Below are 23,461 nucleotides of genomic sequence, written 5' to 3'. Positions count from 1 at the left end.
GTAAAGTGCATTCACAGTTATGCAATCAATCTCTTGAATTCTTTTCATCTTGCAAAACTAAAATTCCATACCCATTAAACAATTCCCAGTCCACCCTCCCCCAGCCTCTGGCAACCACTGTATAAGGAAAGAACAAATCTGGACCATACTGGACCTGTTTCTTTTACTTTAACCTTTGTATTCTACTGCTGCTGCTGCTGCTAAGTCGCTTCAGTCGTGTCCGACTCTGTGCGACCCCATAGACGGCAGCCCACCAGGCTCCCCTGTCCCTGGGATTCTCCAGGCAAGAACACTGGAGTGGGTTGCCATTTCCTTCTTCAATGCGTGAAAGTGAAAAGTGAAAGTGAAGTCGCTCAGTCGTGTCCGACTCTTCTCGACCCCATGGACTGTAGCCTATCAGGCTCCTCCGTCCATGGGATTTTCCAGGCAAGAGTACTGGAGTGGGGTGCCATCGCCTTCTCCTTTTGTATTCTACTACTTTTGCTATAAGTTAAAAATGTCATGGGAATTCCCTGGCTGTCCAGTGATTAGGACTCTGCTTTCATTGCTGAGGGCACAGGTTCAATCCCTGGTCAGGAAACTAAGATCCCATAAACTGTGCCATGTGGCAAATAAACAATGTTACCTATATCCTGAAATAGACACAATATTTCATCCTCTAGGCTCTGACTTTTAAAGATATAAATCTTTTCTATTCATATAGAGATAAAAAGTTTCAGAACAAAATATACAAATAGCTCATACAGCTCAATGACAAAAAACAAACTAACCCAACTGGGCCTGCAGGGCCCATAAGAGTCTGCAGGGTCTTGAGCACCTCCCCTGCTGACAACCTGGGGTCTGGAAGTGGAGTGGGAGTCTGAGCTGCCTCTCAGGCTCCAGGTGGCCCCTGGGGAGATTCGTCCCGCTGTGAGCCCAGGCTGGCAGCAAGGCAGCCCAGGCTACCCAAGGCTGGCAGCCCTCACCCCAATCCACTGCCATTGCAATAGCAGCCCAACCCTTTGGGTCTGGAAACTGGGGCAAAAGGTGGGAGGTCCACACCTGTGGTCCCCAGTGGGGACTCTGATTCATGCTCCCTACTCAGGATGCAGTGCCCAGGCTTCCTCCTCCTTGCCCTCCTCACTCTGCTGGTGCTCACTTCAGAGGTGGCCAAAAAGAAAGACAAAGTAAAGATGGAAGGCCCAGGGAGCGAGTGCATGGAGTGGACCTGGAGGCCCTGCAACCTCAGCATCAAAGACTGTGGTGTCAGTTGCTGCCAGGGCACCTATAGGGCCCAGACTCTGTGCATCTGGTGCCAGGTGCCCATATGTACTGGAAGAAGGAAGGAGGAGTTTGAAGCCTACTGCAAGTACAAGTTTGAGACCTTGTGGGGGGATGTGATGGGGGCATGGACACTAGAGCCCGCCACCCTGAAGGAGGCACAGTACAATGCTGAGTGCCATTAGACCATCCATGTGACCAAGTCCTGCACTCCCAAGACCAAAGCCAAGGCCAAAGCCAAGAAAGTGAACGGAAAGGGCTAGCAGCCAGGCTTGGATGCAAAAGAGCCCCTGGATTTACTGGGAGCCCCAGCCCACACCCTCCCTCCACAGGCCCAAGATGATACCCATCAGCACCTTTTGCCTCCTAGTAAGCTTTATCAATCATGCCCTGCTTCATCCCTTCACTCACTCACACCCACCCCAAGTGTCCAAAGTGGGGAAGGACAAGGGATTCTGGGCAGCTTGCACATCCCCCAAAGGGATCTGATTTCCCTGGACCCACTTCTCTTTCCTTAGTGATGCCATTACTAAGAATTAAATAAAGTAAGGGTCCTCCCCCCATCCCCAACCAATGAAAACTTTTCTCTTAATTAAAAAAAAACAACAACAAAGTGTTAGTTGCTCAGTCGTGTCCAACTCTTTGGGACCCCATGGACTGTAGCCTGCTAGGCTCCTCTGTCTAAGCAGAGGACCTAAATAGACGTTTCTCCAAAGAAGACATATAGATGGTCGATAGGCATTTGAAAAGATGCTCAACATCTCTATTAGAGAAATGCAAATCAAAACTACAATGAAGGAACTTCCCTGGTGGTTCAGTGGTTAAGAGTCTGCCTGCCAATGCAGGGGACATGGGTTGGATTCAATTCCTGGTCTAGGAATATTTCACATACACAGGGCAACTGAGCCTGAGTGCCACAACTCCTGAAGCCTGTGTGCTCTAGAGCCCATGCTCTGCAACAAGACAAGCCACCGAAAGGAGAAACCTGAACACCACAGTTAGAGAGTAGTCCCTGCTTGCTGCTTACTAGAGAAAGGCCACATACAGCAATGAAGACCCACTGCAGCCAAAAATACATTTTAAAAAATTAAAAAAAACAACAACCTACAATGAGGTACCACACCACACCAGTCAGAATGGCCATCATTAAAAAGGCTACAAATAACAAATGCTGGAGAGAGTATGGCAGAAAGGGAACCCTCCTACACTGTTGGTGGGAATGTAAATTGGTGCAGCCACTATGGAAAGCAGTATGGAGGTGAGTTTGAGCAAAATCCGGAAGATAGTGAAGGACAGGGAAGCCTTCATAGTGCAGCCACTATGGAAAGCAGGATGGACAAGAGTTTGAGCCAAATCTGGGAGAGAGTTAAGGACAGGAAGCCTAGCGTGCTGCAGTCCACTGGGGTCACAAAGACACGACTTAGTGACGGAACAACGACAACACTGGAGGTTCCTTAAAAAATTAAAAGTAGAGTTGCCATACAATCCAGCAATCCCACTCCTGAGCATATATCCAGAGAAAATTCTAATTTGAAAAGACGCATGCACCCCAACGTTCAAAGTTGCATTATTTGCGCTAGCCAAGACATGGTGTGTTGACTCATGGACTACAGCCCACCAGGCTCCTTTGTCCATGGAATTCTCCAGGCAAGAATATTGGAGTGGGTTGCCATTCCCCTCTCAAAGGGATCTTCCTGACCCAGGGATTGAACCTGGGTCTCCTGCATTGCAGGCAGATTCTTTACCATCTGAGCCACCAGGAAGGTCCAAGCTTCTGAAGCCCGAGACATGGAAGCAGGCTAAATGCCCATCAACAGATGAATGGATAAAGAAAACGTAGTGTATATATGGAATACTGCTCAGCATCCCCTCAAAATGAAATAGTGCCATTAGCAGTAACATGGATGGACCTAGAGATTATCATACTAAGTGACGTAAGTCAGAAAGAGAAAAACAAGGGAATTCCCAGGTGATCCAGTGGTTAGGACCCAGCACTTTCAATGCCAAGGGCCTGAATTCAATCTCTGGTCAGGGAACTAAGATCCCACATGGTGTGGCCAAATATTAAAAATAAAAAAATTGAGACTCCCCTGGTAGTCCAGTGGTAATGAATCTGCCTGCCAATGAAGGGAACCATGGGTTCAATCCCTGGTCTGGGAAGATTCCACAAGCCATGCGGCATCTAAGCCTACTGCCACAACTACTGAGCCTGAGTTCTAGAGCCAACAAGCCGCAACTACTGACAAAACATAGAGACAGAAGGTAGCATAAACTGTGTTACTGTCTAAGCTTGTACTGCTTGCCACACCCCAGGTCAATAAATCAAGAGACAAGTTGTTGGGGCAAGGAATAGTGACTTTATTCAGAAAGCCAGCAGACTGAAAAGATAGTGGGCTACTGTCCCAAAGACCCACTTTCTCCAAGTTGTAATTCAAGCTTCTTCTGAAAGACAGGGGGTGTGGTTGGTCACTGCAAACTTCTTGGTGGCAGAATCCTTTGTTCTTGCAACTGTCCACATAGGTCTGGTTACAGTTTTCCTATAAACCTCTGACAAGGCAAATGTTATTTTGTTTATCCATTCATCCCTTGATGAACATTAGGGTTTTCAATATCTTTTGGCTATTGTGAATAATGCTGTCATGAACTTGGATATATAAAAACATCTCTTTCAGATGCTGCTTTCAATTTTTTTAGTTTTATACCCAGAAGTGGAGTTGTTGGATCATAATATATGATAACTCTATTTATGGTTGTTTTTTTTTTTTGAGTAGTCCCCAGCTATTTTCCAAAGAGACCAAACCATTTAACTTTCCCACCAACAGTGTATCAGATCAGATCAGTCACTCAGTCGTGTCCGACTCTTTGCGACCCCATGAATTGCAGCACGCCAGGCCTCCCTGTCCATCACCAACTCCCAGAGTTCACTGAGACTGATGTCCATCGAGTCAGTGATGCCATCCAGCTATCTCATCCTCTGTCGTCCCCTTCTCCTCTTGCCCCCAATCCCTCCCAGCATCAGAGTCTTTTCCAATGAGTCAACTCTTCGCATGAGGTAGCCAAAGTACTGGAGTTTCAGCTTTAGCATCATTCCTTCCAAAGAAATCCCAGGGCTGATCTCCTTCAGAATGGACTGGTTGGATCTCCTTGCAGTCCAAGGGACTCTCAAGAGTCTTCTCCAACACCACAGTTCAAAAGTATCAATTCTTTGTCACTCAGCCTTCTTCACAGTCCAACTCTCACATCCAGATATGACCACAGGAAAAACCATAGCCTTGACTAGACAAACCTTTGTTGGCAAAGTAATGTCTCTGCTTTTGAATATGCTATCTAGGTTGGTCATAACTTTCCTTCCAAGGAGTAAGCGTCTTTTAATTTCATGGCTGCAGTCACCATCTGCAGTGATTCCAACAGTGTGTAAAATTTCCAATTTCCATATATCCTTGCCAACACTTGTTATTTTCTGGTTTGGTTTTTTTTTTCCGCCCCCCAGGAATTGAACCCAGGCTATAGCAGTGAAAGTGTGGAATCCTAACTACTAGACCACCAGAGAACTCCCCTTGTTTTTCTTTTTTTATAGTAGCCATTCTAGTGGGTGTTAGGTGGTACTTCATTCTGGCTTTGATTTGCATTTCCCAAAAGATTACTGATGCTCAGTATCTTTTAATGTACTTATTGATTATTTGGATATCTTCTTTGGAGAAATGTCTATTCAAAGTCCTTTGCTCACTTTTAAATTGGGTTGTTAATATTAAAACACATTTATCTGGCTATTTAATCTATGAGGTTACAACAATCTTGAGAAAATCAAAATTTAAAAATTGACGGTAAAAAGAATATTTATCTTGAGACATCATATAAATTTTACAATTACCCTGTATGTAACAATTTCTTCATATTAAAAAGTAAAATAATAATAGTGGTTATGGTGCTCATCTTATCCTTTTCTCTATCTTTAATTGGATGTTACTCTTGGCCTTGAGACAACACATGTCTTACAATTTTTAAAATCAAATATATGCAAAGGATATATCTCAATGTAAGAATTTCTATATTATTTACATAATGTTAAGAATTTTTGTCAGAATGGATATTAAATCTTATTAAATGTGTTTCCAGTAATATTTGGAGACTGACATGACTTTTCTCCTTCAGCACATTGTAATGAATTATTCTAAAAGCTTTTCTAATGCTGAGTCATTGTTGTATTTCCAGTACAAAACACTTGATCATGGTGATTATTCATTTTTCTAATGTGATACCAGATTCTATTTGATGATGTGAGTTTTCACTCCCACCAGCATTATATTTAGTATAAGTTCACTAGAGTCCTGAGAATGGGCTGAAGGTAAAATATTTTCTCCCTGGGTTTTTACCAGTCTCATCTTGTGCCACTAAGCCTTGAATGGTGTTTCCAATTGTCCTCCTTCCAGAGGGGGCAGGGGATGGGGAGGATTTTGCAGCTCCTTAACTGAAAAGAAGGTCTGTGTGTGAGCATCTTTCACATTCATACATTGTCCTCTATTATCTTTTTATTTAAGTTGGGAGTGTGGAAGGTGGTGGGTGGGAAAAGGAGGGATGGGAAGGCTTCACTGTTTTGAAATGAGAGTTTCCTTTTACTTTCTTCTTTTTTTTTTTTTTTTTCATGATGTCTTAGACTCTACTATTACCTTCATCTGGAATTTGTTTTTTTCTTTTATTTATTATGATGCCAATGACAGAAAATATTCACATGTATGACATAATGCCTTGAATATGCCCAAAGTTCAATGAGGTCCCAGGAAATTGGTTGGGAACTAAAAAAAATAGTTTTGGATTTTGATTGCTAGAATTTTGTTAAGGATTTTTGAGTCTATGTTCATCAGTGATATTGGCCTGTAGTTTTCTTTTTTTGTGGGATCTTTGTCAGGTTTTGGTATTAGGGTGATGGTGGCCTCATAGAATGAGTTTGGAAGTTTACCTTCCTCTGCAATTTTTTGGAAGAATTTGAGCAGGATAGGTGTTAGCTCTTCTCTAAATTTTTGGTAGAATTCAGCTGTGAAGCCGTCTGGACTTGGGCTTTTGTTTGCTGGAAGATTTTTTTTTTTTTTTTTCTGGAAAGAACTGAGATTTTTTTTTTTTGGACAGGGCCACCTTGAATGATTTCAGGTAAAATTGTCCTTGAAGATGAAAAGAACAGAGATCTGTATGTGTTTCGAACATATTGTTGACTCAAGAAACTTGTGATTAGGGTTTAGTTATCTGAGTTTCATGTCTATTATTTTGTATGTTCAACTTTTTTTTTTCACTTTCAGATTTTATCATAAGTTTTTCCTTTTAATTTTTCATACAGATGTTTTTTTTTTTTTCATTTTTTTTAATTGAAATATAATTGATTCACAGTGTTCTTTAGTTTCAGGTATACACCAAAATGATTCAGTTACACATATTATTTTCAGATTCTTTCCCTTATAGGTTATTACAGAATACTGAGTAGAGTTCCCTGTGCTATACAGTAGGACTTTGTTGCTTTTCTGATTTATATATAGGAGTGTATCTATTAATCTAATATCCCTAATTTATCCCTCTCCCTCTTTCCTCTTTGGGAACCATAAGTTTGTTTTCTATGTCTTTGGGTCTGTCCGTTTTGTAAATAAGTTCATTTATATCATTTTTTAAGATTTCACATATATGATATCATATGTATTTGTCTTTCTCTGACTTTGTTCACTTAGTATGATCATCTTTAGGTCTATCCATGTTGCTGCAAACGGCATTATTTCACTCCTTTTAATGTTGAGTAATATTTCATTGTATACATGTACCACATCTTCTTTATTCATGCTTTCATTTCTTGGCTATTATAAATAGTATTGCAATGAATATTGGTTTCTTTTTTTTTTTTTAAGAATAAATTCTTAATATCATCAAATATCCAGTGATGTTTAAATTTCCAGTTGCCTTACACACCTTTTTTTTTTTTCCTTGCTAATTTTCTGTTTAGTTGATCTATCCATAGGTGTGAGTGGGGTATTAAAGTCTCCCACGATTATTGTGTTATTGTTAATTTCTCCTTTCATACTTGTTAGCATTTGTCTTACATACTGCGGTGCTCCGTGTTGGTGCATATATATTTATAATTGTTATATCTTCTTCTTGGAGTGATCCTTTGATCATTATGTAGTGACCTTCTTTGTCTCTTTTCACAGCCTTTGTTTTAAAGTCTAATTTATCTGATACGAGTATTGTGACTCCTGCTTTCTTTTAGTCCCTATTTGCATGGAAAATCTTTTTCCAGCCCTTCACTTTCAGTCTGTATGTGTCCCCTGTTTTGAGGTGGGTCTCTTGTAGACAACATATGTAGGGGTCTTGTTTTTGTATCCATTCAGCCAGTCTTTGTCTTTTGGTTGGGGCATTCAACCCATTTACGTTTAAGGTAATTACTGATAAGTATGATCCCGTTGCCATTTACTTTATTGTTTTGGGTTCGAGTTTATACACCATTTTTGTGTTTCCTGTCTAGAGAATATCCTTTAGTATTTGTTGGAGAGCTGGTTTGGTGGTGCAGAATTCTCTCAGCTTTTGCTTGTCTGAAAAGCTTTTGATTTCTCCTTCATACTTGAATGAGATCCTTGCTGGGTACAATAATCTGGGCTGTAGGTTATTTTCTTTCATCATTTTAAGTATGTCTTGCCATTCCCTCCTGGCTTGAAGAGTTTCTATTGAAAGATCAGCTGTTATCCTTATGGGAATTCCTTGTGTGTTATTTGTTGTTTTTCCCTTGCTGCTTTTAATATTTGTTCTTTGTGTTTGATCTTTGTTAATTTGATTAATATGTGTCTTGGGGTGTTTCTCCTTGGGTTTATCCTGTTTGGGACTCTCTGGGTTTCTTGGACTTGGGTGATTATTTCCTTCCCCATTTTAGGAAGTTTTCAACTATTATCTCCTCAAGTATTTTCTCATGGTCTCTTTCTTTTTGTCTTCTTCTTCTGGAACCCCTATGATTCAATGTTGTAGCGTTTAATATTGTCCTGGAGGTCTCTGAGATTGTCCTCATTTCTTTTAATTCGTTTTTCTTTTATCCTCTCTGATTCATTTATTTCTACCATTCTATCTTCTAATTCACTAATCCTATCTTCTACCTCTGTTATTCTACTATTTGTTGCCTCCAGAGTGTTTTTAATTTCATTTATTGCATTATTCATTATATATTGACTCTTTTTTATTTCTTCTAGGTCCTTGTTAAACCTTTCTTGCATCTTCTCAATCCTTGTCTCCAGGCTATTTATCTGTGATTCCATTTTAATTTCAAGATTTTGGATCAATTTCACTATCATTATTTGGAATTCTTTATCAGGTAGATTCCCTATCTCTTCCTCTTTTGTTTGGTTTAGTGGGCATTTATCCTGTTCCTTTATCTGCTGGGTATTCCTCTGTCTCTTCATCTTGTTTAAATTGCTGAGTTTGGGAGTCCTTTCTGTATTCTGGCAGTTCGTGGAGTTCTCTTTATTGTGGCGTTTCCTGGCTGTGTGTGGGTATGTAGAGGTGGCTTGTCAAGGTTTCCTGGTTAGGGAAGCTTGTGTCAGTGTTCTGGTGGGTGGAGCTGTATTTCTTCTCTTTGTTCAGTCGCGCTGTGGGGAGGGAGGGAGGGATGCTGCAAACAAATGACACTGGCGTGCGCTCGCAGTGCCTCAGCCACACTGGGTCTGCCCCCGCTCATGGCGCGTGTAGCCTCCCTGCCCACACTGCTCAGGCTCTAGATTGTTCCGCCGGGAACAATCCGAGGCTGGCCCTGGGTTGCATGCACCTCCCAGGTCCAAGCCGCTCAGGTTCAGGCACTCAAGTAGTCCTCAGAGGCGCAGACTCAGTTGGGCCTGCGTTTTGTGCTCTTCCCAGGTCCGAGCAGCTCAGGTGATGAGGTGTTTGGCGAGCGCCAATGCTGCGACTTATCGCCTCCCCGCCTCTCAGTTATCTGGGTGTAAAACCGGCGCACCTTCTCAGGCAGATGTTGACCGTCCAGACCCCCAATAAGTTTTAGTTAACAAAGAAGCCAGTTTTATAGATAATGTCTCTCTGGGGCTGCGATTGCCCCCTTCCGGCTCTGGCTGCCTGTCACCGGAGGGGGGAAGGTCTGCAGCCGGCTATCTCTGTTTAGTCCTTTGTTCCGTGCGCGGGCTGGCGGTGTCTTAGGTTAGGGCTGGCTTTTCGCATGGTAGATATCCCACAGTCTGGTTTGCTAGCCCAAATTATTTCGCTCAGATAGTCCTCAGGGTATTCAGGCCAGATTCTTACTCTCAGCGATGCAGCCCGCACCGCGCCTCCCTGCCCAGCCCCCGCTTGCTAATGGCGGATGCAGGCGTCTGCGCTGCTTCTCCGCTGGGGGAGTTACCGTAGGGCTCGCAATCTGCGAGTTTTAATTGTTTATTTATTTTTTCTCCCTGTTATGTTGCCCTCTGTGCTTCCAAAGCTCGGCACGGATTCGGCAGTGAGAAGGTTTCCTGGTGTTTGGAAACTTCTCTCTTTTTAAGACTCCCTTCCCGGGACGGAACTCCATCCCTCCCTCTTTTGTCTCTTTTATTGTCTTTAATATTTTTTCCTACCTCCTTTCGAAGAGTTGGGTTGCTTTTCTGGGTGCCTGATGTCCTCTGCCGGCATTCAGAAGTTGTTTTGTAGAATTTACTCGACGTTTAAATGCTCTTTTGATGAATTTGTGGGGGAGAAAGTGTTTTCCCGTCCTACTCCTCCGCCATCTTGGCACCTCCCTCTACTTTCTTCTATTGTCTCTGACAGCTTTGGATCTGGAGGCCTGACCACTAGGCCATTGGCTAACTGAAGGTAAAGCCTAAAGATGGTAGATGATCCCCAAGTCACAGACGTTTTGTCTCTGGAAAACTGCCTTCTTCAGAGAGGACATAGGAGGATATGAATTGGTTATTAGTTTCTGAATTTTGCCAAATAAAGTAGAATCTAAAAAAAACCCCATGTGAGTTATATTATATACTTTTCAATGTAGACTGTACCTCACAATAGTAGGCATAATGTTAGCTGTCAGTTTTTCATATATGCCCTTTATCAGATTAAAGTTTCTTTCTATTCCTAGTCTGCTGCTGATTTTTTTTTATAAATGGATATTGGATTTTGTCAAATCTTTTTCTGCATGCATCTACTGAAATGATTGAGTGAGTTTTTTTCTTTTATCCTACTATTAATAATACAGACAACTGGGTTCATTGCCTTTTGAATATGAAACCAAACTTGCATTTATGGGATACACTATACTTGGTTTATATTTTAAAGCTGAGATTCTTAACCTAGGACTTTGACAAACATAGATACTTCATAGGTGGTTCTCATGGGTTGATGAACTCCCTGATGTTATATGCAAACTTCTGTGTGAATATGCTAATGGTAGATTGTCACCAAAGATAGTCACTAACCATTTATTCCATCCCTGTTGGTACATGCTATGTCTCCCATCAAGAGGTGGAGTCTAAGCTCACTCAGTCTAAAGCCCACAAGCCACAACTACTGAATCTGTGTGCCGCAACTACTGAAGCCTGTGCGCCCTAAAGCCCGTTCAACGTGAGTAGCCCTTGCTTACAGCAACTAGAGAAAGCCTGTGCAAAGTAATGAAGACCTGCTGCAGTCAAAAATAAATAAATAAACAAAAAGATCAAGGATTAGTTACATAGGGTCCAGTGAGCTGATAAATACAGTCATAAAAAAAAAAAATGGGGGTCTATTCCTCTCTGCTTATAACTCAGTCGGACTTATGACTGCTTTGACTAATAGAATGTGACAGAAGAGAAGCTATGACGGATCTAGGTCAAGCCCTTAAGAAGTCTGGCAGCTTGTTTTTGTTCAGAGAGGTCATGTGGAAAAAAAAACAGGACACCCCATCCAACAGCAAACATAAAGACCCCAAACAAACATAAAGACCCCAAACATGGGAATGTGAACATCCTAAGCAGTCCAGCCCCTGCTAAAATCCCAGCTGGATGCAACTATTACATGAGTTAGCCAGATGACAGACACTATGTGGAACAGAACTGTCCATAACTCAGTTAATCATAAGAAATAATAAGTGATTTTTATATTAAGTCGATAAGTTTTGCGGTAGTTTGTTACACAGCAATACATATCTGAAACTGCTTACCCACACATCTGGAGAGAAAACATCAGTTCAGTTCAGTCGCTCAGAAAACATAGTTTTTTATCAGATCCTCCAAAACAGTTAAAACCACCAGAGGAATGAAAGAGTGAGTATTCTTTAGGAAACACCTGGTAATTTTTCTTTTCTTTTTCCAGTGTTTTTGATAGATATTAGCAGCAATGTGCTTAAGATTATAATCTTTTGCCCTGTATTAGTAGCTGATAACTACTGAATTTGGCAATTAAATGAAAGGTCATATGCTTTACAATCTAATGCAAATGACAACCTAAAGTGAAAAATGAGAAAACTTATGGGACCATCCCTCCTCTATTCTGAAACAAGTTCAAGGGCTACTTTAAAGTTCTTCAAAACGCCTTACCAAAAAACATACATATGAACATGTGGAGTAATACACACAAAAATTATATGCAGAGGAGTGAACAAAAGCAAACCAAAGTTCTATATCATAAAGTATAGTAAAAATATATTTGCATACATAAACCAGCTGAATGTATTCAACTGTAATCATAACTAGTGTACCCATGGTGGGAAGTGAGTGTGATTTGAAACTGAGCTACAACCTACCTGGGTAGAATCTGGGTAAAAATTGACTGAGACATAGGGCATGGTTTGCATCTGATAACTGAGATGGGATAGAGAAGAGGGTTAGAAGGAGAATGGTAATATTGTGGACAACTAGTTCCTATCAAATAAGATAATATGGGAAAGAGAAGCTGCTGCTGTTGCTGCTTAGTCACTTAGTCATGTCTGACTCTTTGTGACCCCATGGACCTTAGCCTGCCAGGCTCCTCTGTCCATGGGATTCTCCAGGCAAGAATACTGGAGTGGGTTGCCATTTCCTTTTCCAGGGGATCTTCCCAACTCAGGGATCAAACCCGGGTCTCCCACATTGCCAGCAGATTCTTTACCACTGGGCCACCACGGGAGAAGCTAACCCTAGAAAAAGAAACTTGAAAAGATCAGGCAAGGTACCCAGAGAGTTCAAAGAGAATACATCAGGGACCCAGGCAAGGCTTGCTAGGCAGACAGTCTGGCTCCCGTGTTAGGCATTATTTAGGAAAACAACAGCTAGATGTTTCATCAAGTGTCCAGGATATTGAGAAGGCCAAGACATCCAAGGTCTGACCTACAGATGAAAGACAAACCCAGGATTCTGGGTGGCGTTCGTAGAAATCCTTGCTGCAGCATATTACAGAAGGAATGACACAGCCCAGTGACAATATACAAGAGAATATACCAAATGAGTTAATACTGGAACTCATGGGAAAAACTTTGATGAAGCAAACAACAGAAAACAAGAACCAAAGAAGCTGATCAATTGTAATGCCATACTAGAAAGACTAGAGCAACAAGCAGATGAGAAGATGAAGCGAGTGTTACAAAAATGAGTGCAGCCAAGATGGGTTGTACTAGAAAAGATTTCTCATGAGGTTTCAGTCATGCTGTTGGCCAGGGCTGCAGTCTAATCTGAAGACTCACCTGAAGGAGGATTCTTTTCCAAGCTCACTCCCATCATTGTTGGCAGAATTCAGTACCTAGACAGTTATTCAATCGAGGGCATCAGATCCTTGCCTCTTGGCTAGAGACCTCCTGCATGCAGTTTCTTGACACATGGACCTCTTCAAAGGGCAGCATAACATGGCAACTGGCTTCCTTCAGAGTAAATTAGCAAGAGAGCAAAAGAGAAAAAAAAAGAGAGAGCGAGCAAAAAAGAGCCCTCAAAGTAGAACCCAAAGTCTTTTTCCAATCTAATCTCAGAAACAACACCTTATTACTTTTGCTGCAGTCTGTTAGGAGTGACTCACTAGGTCCAGCCTATAGTCAAGGGGAAAACATTACATAAGAATATGACTCCTAGAAGGAGGGGTACAATGGGGAACCCACCTTAGAAGCTGTGTATTATATTATGCAGTTCTAAAAACTCTATCTCTATATTTAATTGTCACAGATGTCAAATTTCTGATAGGGAGGATCTGACTGGACCAGTTTGGGTTAGGATTTCTCCTGTGGGTCAGTTAGCCTTGGCTAGATGGGACAAGATCATGTAATAAATTTTATTATTGTTAGATATTTCTAGAGAATAGGAAATGTTAAAGGCTTTCTAGTTAAATGAAAGCTTGTTACAAAGATACACTATCAAGTTATTATTACAACTATATAAAAACTAAAAAGATTACTTGAGATTTAGTATTGGGAAATCAAGCTAAGGAATGTTTTCACTCAGTCTCTTTGATGATTGGCTTATTCTCTAGAGCTAAAGGGAGACAGTGAGCCATAATTTTATCACCTGCCAATACAATTTAATGGAACAATTTAGACACATCTTGCCTGAGTCAAATTAGAGACTCAGAATTATGAGGGAAGTAGTGGGGGAAAGAACAAAGAAAACAGTAAATACGGTAGAAATAAGACCAACAAGAAAAGAAATTCTTAAGGAAAAATTCACTTGTTGCCCTTGAAAGTCAAGGTATCTCAAAGGTAAATAGAACACAAACTTTGCTGACATTGATGCAGTGTTTACATAAAGGCAAATAACTTAAGGTAGGCTCTGAGTATCATTGTCTTGCATCAGTTGTCTTATTTTTAAAGTTATTCTGTAGGGAGTTCTGCTCTCAGTAAGGGTGCAGTTTCTTGCATACCAATTTTACTGGAAAACATGAACAAAATTTAAAATTAAAACACTCAATTTGTAGATATCAAAGAGGGACCAAGGCAGCAAGGACTTGAGGGCTAAAATCTCAGACAGAAAAGGAGTTTGAAGAGATAAGTCTAACATTCAGTGCTTCTTTTCCTTTCAAGGAATTACTGATTCAAAAGTAGTAACAAGAGGTTGAGAAGATGAGCAGAAAGCAGTAGCTAAGTGGCTGAGAAACTAAATTGGTCTTCCCTGGTGGCTCAGAGGTTAAAGCGTCTGCCTCCAATGTGGGAGACCCAGGTTTGATCCCTGGGTTGGGAAGATCCCCTGGAGAAGGAAATGGCAACCCACTCCAGTATTCACTTCACTCATAGTCTTACAGAGCTTGCGGGGAAAACCTGGAAGTTCAGGATCTAATAAGACAGAGGCACCCTGGCAACCACTCCTTACTTTTAGTTGAAACCCTCAAAGGCCTAAACCAAAGGAGAGACCAGCTCCTATAAATACTAAAGTTCAACTTCGCATCACGAAATCCCTGATTAGATTAAAATAGTCAGACCCTTGCAAGAAGAAGACTATACCATCCACAGCCTCAAATTATCTCTTTGTGAGAATGCTAAGTCACTTCAGTCATGTTCAACTCTTTGCGATCCCATGGACTGTAGCCTGCCAGGCTCCTCTGTCCATGGGATTCTCCAGGCAAGAATACTGGAGTGGGTTGCCGTTTCATACTCCAGGAAATCTTCTTGACCCAGAGATCGAACCTGAATCTCTTGTGAATCTCCTGCATTGGTAGGCAGATTCTTTACCACTGTGCCAACCACAATGAATAGGTTTGGTAAATTAAATGACAAAACAGACAAATTCAGTAGAGGAAACTGTATGAAATATAAAATGGAAATTCTAGAACTGAAAAATAATCACATTTAAGAATTCAACAGGGCTTATATAACAGCACACTGCACACAAAAGTGAAAGTGAAAGTCACTCAGTCTTGTCCCACTCTTTGCAACCCCATGGACTATACAGTCCATGGAATTCTCCAAGCCAGAATACTGGAGTAGGTAGCCTTTCCCTTCTCCAGGGGATCTTCCCAACCCAGGGACCAAACCCAGGTCTCCCACACTGCAGGCAGATTCTTTACCAGCTGAGCCACCAGGGAAGCCCAAGAATACTGGAGTGACATACAAATGAAAGGTACTTAGTGAACTAGAAGCAGGTGAGAAAAATCAGACTGAAGCTTAAGAGATTAAAAAAAAAAAAAAAAGAATGAGAATTCCCTGGTGGCCCAGTGGTTAGGAATCCTTGCTTCCACTGCAGGAGGCCCAAGTTCGATTCCTGGTTGGGGAACTAAGACCCTGCAAGCCACACTGCAGGGCCTGAAAAAAGAAAAGAAAATACAGGGAAAAAAGCATAAAATACGTTAAGAGACACTAAAAACAAAACAAAACAAAAAAACAAAACTAACACAGATACAACTAGAGATCAAGAAGACAAGAGAGAAACAATGGGCTAGGAATATTATTTGAAGAAAAAAAAATGGCCAAAAATGCTCAAAACCAATGAAAGTCACAAATAAGAAATCCTATGAAATCAAGCAGGATAAATACAAAGAAAAGCACATTTAGGTATAGCATAATGTAGTTGCTGAAACCAAAAGATAAAGAAAAAATCTTTAAAAAGTGGAGAGGCACAGTTAGGAGTGAGACACATCTTCGAAGGAACAGCAGTTGGCTAACAGTTGGCTTCTCAAGAGTGATAAAAGCCAAAGATAACGGAATGACATGCTGGGCTGTAGGATAATAACTGCCAAGCTAGCACTCTAAACTCAATAAAAAATACCTTTCAAAAATAAAGTAAAAATAAAAATAAAATTAAATACATCTTCAGACAAACAAAAACTGAAGAGAACTCACCACTTGGGAGGCTTGTATTAAAGGAATACTAAAGGGAATTCTTCAAGCAAAAGAAAAAGAATCCTTAATGAAAGCACGGATATGCAAGAAGAAATTTAGCAATAAAAAGGGTAAATAAGAATGTAAATCCTAATGAGTAATAAGCTGACATTTAAGGATATATGAGAATAGGTAAAAGTAAAGAATTTATAGAAAGAAAAGCTATGGTCGTTCAAGAAAACAACTTGCAGATGAATTAAAGGATAGAATGTTTACTGTTGAGATCTGAATTGTGGCTGGAAAATTAAGCAGAAGAATTACCACAAAGCAAAGAACTGAAACATAAACAGAAATCATGATAGAAAATACAAGACTTAGAGGATAGATCCAGGAAACCTAATAAGCAAATAATGGCAGTTACAGAAGAGAAAAGAGAACAGTTGGCAATGCTTTAAAAAATACTATAACTTGCTGGATATAAAAGTCAACTACATTTTTCTGTATCAAAAAAAGAGATTTTAACTTTACAAAGGACATTGTTCATAACAGTATCAAAAAACATATAAAAGTACCTAGGGATAATATACAAAATATGCAAAATATACAAATTTAATAAAACTTTATTGAAAAACACTAAAACACACTTAAATACATGGAATTATATACTTTGTGAGTAGAATGGTCACATCATAAAATACGAAAAGTGAAAATGTTAGTCACTCAGTCTTGTGTCTGACTCTTCGAGACCACCATAGACTGCATCCTGCCACGCTCCTCAATCCACGGAATTCTCCAGGCAAGAATACTGAAGTGGGTAGCCATTCCCTTCTCCAGGGGATCTTCCCAACTCAGGGTCAAACTCAGGTCTCCTGCATTGCAGGTGGATTCTTTACCATACAAGCCACCAGAGAAATCGTGTCAAATCAATCTATAGATTCAATGCAGTTCCAATCAAACTCACAAAAGATTCTGTGTGTGTATGTGCACATGTCATCTAATCATGCACTAGACAAAGAGCATATATCAGAGATGGCATCCTACCAGATTTTTTTCTAATACAGAATGAATAAAAGTCTCAGTGGACTATTTTATACAACACTGGGAACAGTGGTGTCATGAGACAAAGTACTTCCAGGGGGTGTTCTCTTTTAGAGCAAACCTCTTCATCCTTCCAAGGCTTGAATAATTATCACTTATGTAGGCACTACATTTATTTAGACACTATGCTATAAATTGCCTTTCTCTGTTATAAAGCTGAAGGATAAGAATATTTACTACTCAGAAAACTAGATACAGATTTTTTTATCTGGGTATTTCGGATAAGGTGAAGGACTTAGTTAAGATTAAATTTGACTATGTTCTGCTCTCTGTTTTCAGACTTTCTCTGATATAACAATTTTCTTGACATATCACATAAAGAGACAATGGTTTTGTATGTGTGTGTTTGAAAACTATTATGCTACTAGTCTACCTTTACCGTTCAAGACTTGGGATAATAGCAAAACTTTTATAATATGATCTAGAGAATTAAAAATCCCAGGGATGGCAGAGCCTGGTGGGCTGCCATCTATGGGGTCGCACAGAGTCAGACATGACTGAAGCGACTTAGCAGCAGCAGCAGCAGCAGAGAATTAAAAAAGAGAGTCACAAATAGGTTCATTAACTGATTTTCATTAGTTTATAAGTTGTACCTGCATTAATCAAATAAGCTATTAAGATGATCTTACTAGCTTTATCCTCAGTTCAGTTCAGTCCCTCAGTCACGTCTGACTCTTTGCGACCCCGAGAATTGCAGCACACCAGGCTTCCCCGTCCATAACCAACTCCTAGAGTTGCTCAAACTCATGTCCATCGAGTCAGTGATGCCATCCAACCATCTCAACCTCTGTCATCCCCTTCTCCTCCTGCATTCAGTCTTTCCCAGCATCAAGGTCTTTTCCAATGAGTCAGTTCTTCACATCAGGTGGCCAAAGTATTGGAGCTTCAGCTTTAGCATCAGTCCTTCCAATGAGTATTCAGGGCTGATTTCCTTTAGGATGGATTGGTTTGATCTCCTTGCAGTCCAAGGGACTCCCAAGAGTCTTCTTCAACATCACAGTCCAAAGTCCATCAATTCTTCATCGCTCATCTTTCTTTATGGTCCAACTCTCACATCCATACATGACTACTGGAAAAACCATAGCTTTGACTAGATGGACCTTATATTTGTTGGAAAGTAATGTTTCTGCTTTTTAATATGCTGTCTAGGTTGGTCATAGCTTTTCTTCCAAGGAGCAAACGCTTTTAACTTCATGCGCAGTCACCATCTGCAGTGATTTTGGAGACCATGAAAATAAAGTCTGTCACTGTTTCCATTGTTTTCTCATCTATTTGCCATGAAGTGATGGGATCAGATGCCATGATCTTTGTTTTCTGAATGTTGAGTTTTAAGCTAGCTTCTTCATTCTCCTCTTTCACTTTCATCAAAAGGCTCTTTAGTTCTTCTTCGCTTTCTGCCATAAGAGTGGTATCATCTGCATATCTGAGGCTATTGATATTTCTCCCAGCAATCCTGATTCCAGCTTGTGCTTCATCCAGCCCAGCATTTCACATGATGTACTCTGCATAGAAGTTAAATCAGCAAGGTGACAATATACAGCCTTGATGTACTTCTTTCTCAATATGGAACCAGTCCATTGTTCCATGTCTGGTTCTAACTGTTGCTTCTTGACCTGCATACAGGTTTCTCAGGAGGCAGGTAAGGTGGTCTGGTATTCCCATCTCCTGAAGAATTTTCCACACTTTGTTGTGATCCACACAGTCAAAGGCTTTAGTGTAGTCAATGAAGCAGAAGTAGATGTTTTTCTGGAATTCCCTTACTTTTTCTATGATCCAATGGATGCTGGGAATTTGATCTCTGGTTCCTCTGCCTTTTCTAAATCCAGCTTGAACATCTGAAGGTCTCGGTTCACGTACTGTTGAAGCCTACTTTGGAGAATTTTGAGCATTACTTTGCTGGTATCTTAGCTCTTTATTATTTACCATTATATTTACTATGATATCTTAGCTCTTTACTATTATTAACTTTAAAGATTTATCAAAGAATACATGTACATAGTTTAAAAATGAAATATTCTTCATCTCAACTCTAATTTACACAGGTTTGTTCACTTTAGGTTAATTTTTCAAGCTATACTTTTACAAGCTGCACCATTTTCTGTATTTAGGTTGTTATATATATATTATATTTCAATTTAAAAAATTTATGAAAACCACAAATCAAGTACTATTATTTTAAAACAACAGTTTTCCTTCCTCATTCCTCCTCTAACCTAGACCTTTTCACCAGAGGCAATTACTCCCAATTCAGCTAACTATTTCCTTTGGAATTAACCTACTTATTTCTAAATAATATGCCTATGCTGGAATGTCTTGATTTATCAGTTTTAGACATTTTTATCTTTCACCATATTGGTTGAGAACCTAGTTCTTTTATACTTGTCACATTTCGCTTCCTGGCTATTATCTCACTGACAAAGTTTCAATTTAAACAAGCTGGTATTTATGCTACTATGATTATTTAAGTATTACTCATTGCTGAAGCAAATAGTGTATTACAATCATGCTTCCTTCCTCACACAAATTTTTATTTCTCAGAATTTCATAACTGCCTCCTTTTTTGATTTTCCATATAAAATTTTCAAAATGTTCCCACATCTCTGCCAAATGCCCATTAGTCTATTTTTTTTTTTTTAGTTCATCTGGATTTCCCTTCTCTATAACTGAAATTCATCATCTCACAAACCCCCAGCAACTAAAAAAAGCTTAAATACTACTTTTAAGATAAATCAGTTACTTCCTATTTACAAGAGTCTCATTCAAGTGAATATTTGGTCAAAATCAAGACTTAAACTCTTTATCGTCTCTTTCTCTTATTTTCTAAAGTGATTTAAGTTCCTAGAGGGACTTGGGTATTATTCTTAAATTGGAGGAAGGGAATCTGACTCCTGTACTATCTTCTGTCCTTGCTGGCCTTTGCTGAATTGTAATTCAGCACACCTGTCTTTAGACTTCCTGTGCTGATATATCGGGTTCCTGCCTTGGCCTCTAGTCTAAGTCCTTTTTACTCAACTTTGAAGTCTCTTTCAGATTGCCAGCCATCTCAGAACTTCCACATCCCATTGGGTACTTGGGATCTCTCAGCTGCTTTGCCCATCATGGTAGGGTATGGGGAAGGAATTTGTAAGGTTGCTTTTAGTCTGCCTAGGCACTTTCCTCAGCTGTGGCTACTTCCCTGCTCAGGCACTACGTTGTACTTCTTTAGAGACTTGCAGTTCTCCATGCTATACCCTAGAAAGTGAAACACAAATTTTGTATGCTTAGAACATCTCCTCAACCAGCTAATCCAGCCTCACCTTAACAGCCAGGGTCAAGGCCCAGTGGAGAAAGATATAAGAACGCTGGATCTTGTCACAGTAATCTATAAGCAGCTAAACATTAATCATTCTGCCTTAGATTCACCACTTCCTATTTGTTGGTTGAATTCTTTCTTCTTTTTGGAGAGATAATGGTTTTTTTCATCATCATGCATTCTTCACATTTTTGTGGATCCTGGCAGGAACTTTAAATATGAAGTCCTGCTACACTAGTTCCTTCAAATCCACAAAGCCTTAACAAAACCTAGTTCCTGCAAATAAAGGCCTTGCTTTCAAAATATTACTAAATCATGATATACCTATGACAACAGAGTACTCTGTAGATGAAAAATAAAAATAATGAGACTATTCACCAGGTGTTGATAGGAAAAGATATCTAGCATATACTGACAAGTGAAAAAAAAAACAAGGTAGAGGGGACTTGCCTGGTGGTCCAGTGGCTAACACCCTGAGCTCCCAATGCAGGTGGCCTGGGTTTGATCCTTGGTCAAGGAACTAGATCTCACTAGTTCTAAAGATCCTGCATGCCACAACTAAGACCTGGTGCAGCCAAATAAACTAAATTTTTCTAAAATAAAGCAAAGTATAGAACAGCATGCACAATAGTTTGCTACTACCCTTTTGTATCTAAGAACAGAATGAAATAAGAATAAACAGATCAATCACTTGGTAATATGCACTTTCATAAAGAAACACCAAAAGAATTCACAACAAATACAAATGCTTATCAATAGTGGACAGAGGGGAGGAATAAGATGATTGAGCACATGAGTATATATTTTAGTGAGGATTCTCTAGAGAAACAGAACTGGTGTTGAGGTGGGAATGAGGTTGAGGAGAGAAAGAGAGAGAGTTTATAAGGTATTGGTTACAGAAACTGAGAAGTCTCACTCTACTGTCCATCTACAAACTGAAGACCCAGAAAAGCCAGGGATGTAGTTCAAAGGTTGGAGAGCCAAAGATACAGATTCCTATTCAGATCCGAAACCTGAGAACCAGGAGCACAGAGCTCAAGAGGAGATCCCAGCTCTGTCAGAAGTCAGGCAGAGAGTGAATTCAACCATTCTCTGCCTTTTGGTTCTATTTAGGCCCTCAACAGATTTGATGGTGCCCACCCATATTACGGAGAGCGATCTGCTTTTACTCAGTTCACTAATTCAAATGTTTATCTCTTCCAGAAACACCCGCACAGACACATCCAGAAATAATGTTTAACCAGTTATCTTAGCATCCTGTGGCCCAGTCAAGTTGACATGTAAAATTAACCATCACAAGGTAGGATCAAAACTTCTCAATATATCTTTTCATTTCTTCAATTTTTGAATCATGGAAATTTTTATCTATTAAAAATGTGTTTAAAGTTTTGTTTTCAAGTCTATGTTTTCATTACATGTTCTTAAAAATCCATTAAGATATTCAGCTACCTTTCCAGTGACTCAACTCTACCTTGTCTTCTGTTTCACAGTGGTGACCTAGTAGTTTTAGCAAAGCACTGTTCCTAGATAAATCCAACTCTCTACCTAAGCAGCTGAATCTGACTAGAGAAAAATATAAGCAGGATGACTGATTTCACTTTATACTTACAACTACAAATGCCTAAAAACCCTACTATACCTTCAACAATACCTGAAAATTCTACTCTATTTCCCTAGTTAATTTACTCTTCCACTCTCACAGATGACTAATTTATACATTTTCTCTCCTCAAACTTCCAACACTCCCTCTCCAATCCTCAGACAGCCAATGACCTCTCTCCTCTTATTTTATTTTTTAAAAAAGAAAAGGAAAATAAATTAAGAAGGAAAATTCCACATGGTCCTACCACCACATCAGTTATGAATTACAAGCAGCTGCAAATAACAGACACACACACACCCAAAAAAGGGGGAGGGAGGAAAAAAATTAGTAAAGTGTAAATAAATTGTTTTATTTTCTACCATAATGAGAAGTCCCGAGGTAGGCAATCCAGGGTTTGTGGGGCAGCTCCACAATGTAATCGGGGACCTAGAGTCTAACTTCCTCTGTCCTTAGCAATGGCTTAAGATTATTTTATCATAGATGGTCGCTAGAACTCCAGTCATCATGTTCACATTCTAGGTAAGACAAAGACAAAGGGCAAAGACATATAACAGCTCAGTTAATCCTGTTTCTCAGAAACCTCATCAAACCACTTCCACTAATAACTTACCAGAATTTAGTCACATGGATGTCCATGAAATAGTTGGAACAGAAGCTCAGCACCCTGCTCTCAACAAAATCAGGGTTCTGTTCTTATAAAGAAATGAGGGGAGAATAAGGACAAATTACCTCTTCTCTTATTTCACTGGGTAGGGGAGAGAAAAGAAGCAATTAGAGGAAAAATTCCACTTATTCCCACCACCAAATCTAACTGCCAACCTGAATCCAAATTCATATACTCTGGTTTCCCCCCAAGTCAGTGGATGAACTATCAAAGTCCTTTCTCTCCAGGGCTAGCCCCTCCAGTCATGCACCCATTTCACTACTTAAAACTTGGCTCCTTAAACTATCCCCTTTTCTCCACACCATCAGTTTTCCCTCTCTTTTGTTTATTCTCGTTAGCAAACAAACATGCTAAAATATGTTTTTTTAAATCTCTCCTTATTGAATATCCCTATCCAGCTATCCCAGCTATATAACCCTTTGCTTTCTTAAAGCAAAATTCCTCAAAAAAAAAAAAAAAAAAGATTTTTATTCCATTTTCTCCACTTCCTCGCCTTGCATTCTCTCTTGAACCCATCCCAATTAGTCCTACATTCATCCCTACCATTCCTTCCACTGAAGCCACTCTTGCCCAAGTCACCAGTGACCTCCACAATGCCACATCTTCTAGCTGGTTCTGAGACTTCATCTAACCCAGATTCCCAGAAAAAAAATTGACATGGTTATCACTTTCCTGCTTGAAACACTTAGTTCATTTGATTTCCAGAACACCACATTCTTCATGATTTTCTTTCTACACCACTATCTGGTCCTTATCACTTTCAACTACTGGATCCTCTTTCTAATCTTTAAAAGCTGGAGTGCTCCAGGATTTAGTCCTGGGACCTCTTTTAATCTATACTTTCTTCCTCGGTGACCTCATCCA

The 23,461-nt window shown here is 40.0% G+C and overlaps 1 pseudogene; it reads left to right on the top strand.

The window, feature by feature from the left end:
- The first annotated feature begins 1,085 nt into the window (after positions 1–1,085).
- Positions 1,086–1,445, top strand: LOC138987820 (midkine pseudogene; annotated as a pseudogene).
- The last annotated feature ends 22,016 nt before the right edge of the window (positions 1,446–23,461 follow it).

The sequence above is a fragment of the Bos mutus genome, chromosome 5 (assembly GCF_027580195.1).
Source record: "Bos mutus isolate GX-2022 chromosome 5, NWIPB_WYAK_1.1, whole genome shotgun sequence".
Classification (NCBI taxonomy): Eukaryota; Metazoa; Chordata; class Mammalia; order Artiodactyla; family Bovidae; genus Bos; species Bos mutus.
This window is presented reverse-complemented; position numbering and strand designations above follow the sequence as displayed.